General features: G+C 46.9%; 1 pseudogene; it reads right to left on the reverse strand.

Annotated features, from left to right (window-relative positions):
• Window positions 1-416: 416 nt before the first annotated feature.
• Window positions 417-1,352, reverse strand: LOC112105644 (annotated as a pseudogene).
• Between the last annotated feature and the right edge of the window lie 3,767 nt (window positions 1,353-5,119).

Genomic DNA, 5,119 nt, shown 5'->3' on the forward strand with positions numbered 1-5,119 from the left:
CATCTCTCCATGTACACCTCCCTTTATTTAATTGTACAGTGATTTTAGGTGGGGGCAGTGGGAACTAAGTTAATAGCAGTGGCAAACAAAAACAATTACAGTATCCGAGTATCTCCTCTTTATATCATCTGCTGAATTAACCAATATAATTCAAAAGGTAGTGGAACAGCAGGGAGAGATGCCTATATTGCAGAAATCACATATCAATGCATAAAGGAGAAGCTGTAACACAGTTACTGGACACTGTTTTTCAAGGGAAATAGCGTCTTTCTTCATTATCTGGCTCAAGTTCCATTTCCTTATTGTATTCTCCTGTAAGTCACATGATGACAGAAATTTCTGCATAATGACTTAACGAGTGAGAACTAGCTCATATCTGCACTCCAGTACTGATCAGTAAAAACCAGTCCCCATATTTACATACAGCGAGGAATAATTTTCTGGTATATTGTCCTCCTCAGGGCATCCTTCACCTCCTTATTCCTCAGGCTGTAGATCAGGGGGTTCAGCATGGGGATCACAAGGGTATCGAACACGGCCACCATTTTCTCCCAGTCCACTGAGCTGCCAGATGAGGGTCATAAATATGTAAAGATCAGGGTCTCATATAAGATGGAAACGTCAGTCAGGTGGGAGGCGCAGGTGGAGAAGGCTTTGTGCCTTCCTGCAGTGGAGCGGATCCTCAGGATGGCTAAGATGATGTAGATGTAGGAGGTGAGGATGATGAAAATGGTGCCTATTGCTTCTATGATGAAATGCACAAGCTTATTGATACGAAAGTCAGAGCAGGAGATTTCTTGGAGTGGGCGACTATCACAGAAGAAATGATCGAGGACATTGGAGTGGCCGAAGGACAGACTGAATATAGTACACATATGCACAGTAGCATTGACACAGGCACATAGGTAAGAGCCAGCCACCAGCTGGAAGCAGACTCTCTTGGACATGATGACATTATAAAGCAATGGGTTGCAGATGGCCACGAAGTGATCGTACGCCATCACAGCCAGGAGGCAAAGCTCATTGTTGGCACAGAAAGAGAAGAGGAAAAACTGAACCACACACCCAGGGAAAGAAATGCCTTTACTCTTTGCTAGGGAACTGACCATCGCCTTGGGGGCAATCACAGAGGAGTAGACAACATCTAAGATTGACAAATTGCTGAGGAAAAAGTACATGGAGCTGTGGAGTTGGGAGTCAACCTTAATCAGCACAATCATCCCGACATTCCCCACCAGGGTGCAGAAATAAATGGCAAAGAAGAACACAAAGAGGATGTTTTGCAGCTTTGGACTGTCGGTTATTCCCTGGAAAATGAAGCCAGTCACTCCGGTGCAGTTCCCGGGAGCCATTTCTCCTTTCACTGTGCTCTGTGTCAAAAAAAGGCAGAGCGGGGGATAGAAGCAATGGGTATCACAACAATAAATCTGATGTACAGTGGAGACTCGTGTTATCTCTTAAGAGATGCCTAAACAATGGAAATTTAATTTAGTCATAGATTCCAAAGCCCAAAGGAACCATTTTGATTATCTAGACGAGTGAGTTTTTTTTTATTTGCGGACCAATCACAAATTTTGAATGGAGGTGGAAATTGTAGACATAATCTGTGGACCCCTAGGAATCCACAGACCACAGGTTGAAAACCAGTGTTCTATGGTAACAACAACTTTTTGAGGACCCCTTAGATATAGTCTGTGGATCCCAAGGTGTTCGCAGATGATAAATTCAACCCCCCCGGTCTAGTCTAATTGCTTGTATAACACAGGTCATAATATTTTTCCAATATTTTTCATTGTAAATTAGAGCATATCTTTTAAAAAATCATCCAATCTTGAATTAAAATTTGTCCATAAACTAAGTATCTACCATGACCCTTGGTAAATCATTCCAAGGGTTAATTACCCTCACTGTTAATAGAGGCTTTTTATGTAGAGCTGTTTATCCAAGAGTTCAGAGTATGGGCTATACGGCTTGTGCTGAAGCCCACGGTCTTTAGCAAGTTCACAAATAGAAATCAGTGCTCCTCTGTCCATTTCTCCACAGGCAGACAGGTGGGGGTGGAGGGGTTCAAACACCGCTTGGATCAATGCTCTCCATCCTAGCTCAGGCTTTGGTTGGTTTCCTTCATTTCCCCCCAGTCCTGGTAGCTTATTCTGGGATGTTTCTCAGGCAGCATGAATTCTCAATGGTCTTTCAGGAGAACTGGGAGTGCAAACCTGCTAGGGCCTCCATAATAGCCAGGTCCCTACCAAATTCAGGGCTCACTTTGACTAATTTAAAAACCCTCTGGCCTTGAAATTGACCAGTGTCACCATTTCGATGTTTCTATCTGAAATGTCATGGTATTGTAACCATGGGGGTCCCGACCAAAATGGGAGAATAGGGGAGTTCAGAGGTTGTTGTAGGGGGGTCACAGCATTCCCACCCTCACTTCTGTGCTGCCTTCAGACCTGGGCTCCAAGGGCAGCAGCCAGCAACCTTTCTGAAGCTAGAGGAGGTTCCCAGATGTGCAGGTGGGTCCCTGCTGTTGGGAGCACCTCAGCTCCTACCTACTACTTGGGAGCACCTCAGCTCCTACCTACTAGTCCCTGGCAGATTAACGCAAGGGCCTTGGCCATTTTCGGGGCATCCAGAAAAATGGACACCTGAGCCCCAGAAGGAACTGCAAGGGAAGCCTCAAGCCCCAGCTGCAGATGCCGGGCAGAAGCCCTGAGCCCAGGCACCCAGAGTGCTGGCAGGAGTGGGGAGGGGCATGAAAGTCCTGAGCCGAGTGCCCCAGCACTGGCTGCAGCCACAGAGGGCCAGAAGCTCTGAGTCCGGGCACCCAGACAGGTGACTGGAGCAGAAGCTGCCAAGGCCAAAGCCCTGAGCCCAACGCTGGGCTGATGCAGCACACTCACTTCTGCATTGCCTCTGCAGGTGCACCTGATATCCCCACGTAGAAGAAGTCCTGTCCCCAGCCCGGCAGACAAACAGCTAGGAGGCCCCTACTGGGTTCTCCTGGCTGGGGGGATCCCAGCAGGACAGGGAGATCGGATTTCATGGGGCAGGACTAATTCGATCTAGCCAAGAAAGGCACAACAAGAACCAAGGGCTGTCAGCTGAAGCCAGAGAAATTCAAAAGAGAAGTAAAGCACACATTTTTGACAGTGAGGGAGACTAGCCACTGGAACAAATTACCCAGGGGAAAGGTGGAGTCTTTGTTTCCTGGTGTCCTCACATCACAACTGCCCATCATTCTGGAAGGTGCCTTTTAGTGAATTACAAGCAATTGGGTTTAATATGGTGCAAAGTGTGTGAAATTTCATAGCCAGTGAAATAGAGGCCAGATTAGGAGATTGAATTGTTTCACAACCAATGCCTCTATGAAAAACTCAGTGTGGGGCGAGGAACAGACTCTGCTGTTTTACTGGGTGGCCTGCTTGCTCCCCAGAATCAATAATGAGCAAGTGGGGAGATCCGGGGTGCAGCTCAAACATCCAACCGGAATGGCCAGGGGCAGGCATCAGGCCTGCCAGGGAAAGGTGAGTGTGGCAGTGACTTCACAAAGGCCTTTGGCAGGAACTCAGTCTATTGGGCAAAGATGATGAGGTGGCTGTGACCTCACAGAGCTCCCTTGACAACAGCCAGGCAGGACAGGGATGCGGGGCAGGGGGAACCTTGGAGACCCTTGTAGCCTTGCTGCAGAAAGTCTCCATCTCGCGGTCTCTCTGTGAGGACCAAGAGACGGTTGGTGTAGAGGAGATATTTTGGCAGTTTTTTTCATTTCTGTGTGGATTTTTTTGCAAGAAATCGTCATCTGTGTAGAAGGTAAGAAAAAATATAGGCTCTATGTATGAGATAGGGAACTGTATCCTAGCAGAGTCTCATGTAGAGGTAGAGAGGTTCGATATCTCTGTACTGGGCACCGGTGCAACCACTCCTGGAATATTGTGTCCATTTCTGGTGTCCACAATTTGAGACGCTGATAAATCAGAGAGGGTTCACAGAAGAGCCACAAGAATGATGAAAGGATTAGAAAACCTGCCCTGTGGTGACAGACTACAGGAGGTCAATCAAAGAGAAGGTTAAGCGGTGAGCCTATGGGAACAAATATTTACTAATGGGCTTTTCACTTTACCAGATAAAGGTTATGAGCAGACAATGGCTGGAAGTTGAAGCTAGACCAATTCACACTGGAAATAAGGTGAGCATTTTTAACATCAGAGTTTGGAGCAATTCATTGAGGGTTGTGCTGGATTTTCCACAACTGGCCTATTTTAAAATCAAGATTGGGTGTTTTACTAAAAAATCTGCTCTAATTCCTATGGGAATTATTTTGAGGGACGTTCTATGGCCGAAGTGAAACAGAAAGTCAGACCAGAGTGGTTTCTTCTGGGCTTGGAATTTATGAATCTGAGATTTGCTGGGGGCATTTGGAATTTGTCCCTTTTTGCTTCCTTCTTCCTCCTTCCCTCTTAACTCTTCTTCTCTTTTCTCTTCTTCCATTTCTTTCCGCTGCTCTTCTTCCTGGGCAGGGTGGGGCTGTGCTCCAGCTGTCATTGTAGGAGGCCCTCACAAAGAGGTGGGGCTGGAATTGTGTGCTGATGGTGATCTCCACCGTAGTGATCTCCTGTGGTGACTAGTGCTAGATTTTGCCCGTCTGTTGAGAATGTTCAGCCTCCAGGCCTGAGAGTCTCCACAGTGATCAGCCAAGTGTGGGGCTATTGCGGAGTTAATAGGGAGGAGACCCAGCCATTCTTGGCTGAGTGCAGTGAGACCTAAGATTCAATTCAATGGCATTTCTTTGTCTCTACGGCGATAATTTTTGAAGGCTACATCCAATTGATTCCAAAATTTCAGGGAATTTCTAGGCATCAGTGGGAAGAACCTCGTTGATTTTGGTGACAACTGGAAAACAACACCGCCAAAAAAGCCTGATTTCCACCTGTGCCCCTTACATTGGTGCTGTAAGCTGAAGGGCCTTGTGACTTGAGAGTGAATTCAGCCAGTCAGTGCTAACTCTCCACAAGTGATTTGCATAAGTCAGTAAATGAACCTGCAGGTTTCCGTGGGAGCGATGCCCAAGGCAGGCCTCAGGCTTAGGGTTTATGCTCAGGGTTAGTGGAGTGAGTGAGCG

Source organism: Terrapene carolina, unplaced genomic scaffold, assembly GCF_002925995.2.
Source record: "Terrapene carolina triunguis isolate 2854851 unplaced genomic scaffold, T_m_triunguis-2.0 Scaffold90, whole genome shotgun sequence".
In the NCBI taxonomy this organism is placed as follows: Eukaryota; Metazoa; Chordata; order Testudines; family Emydidae; genus Terrapene; species Terrapene triunguis.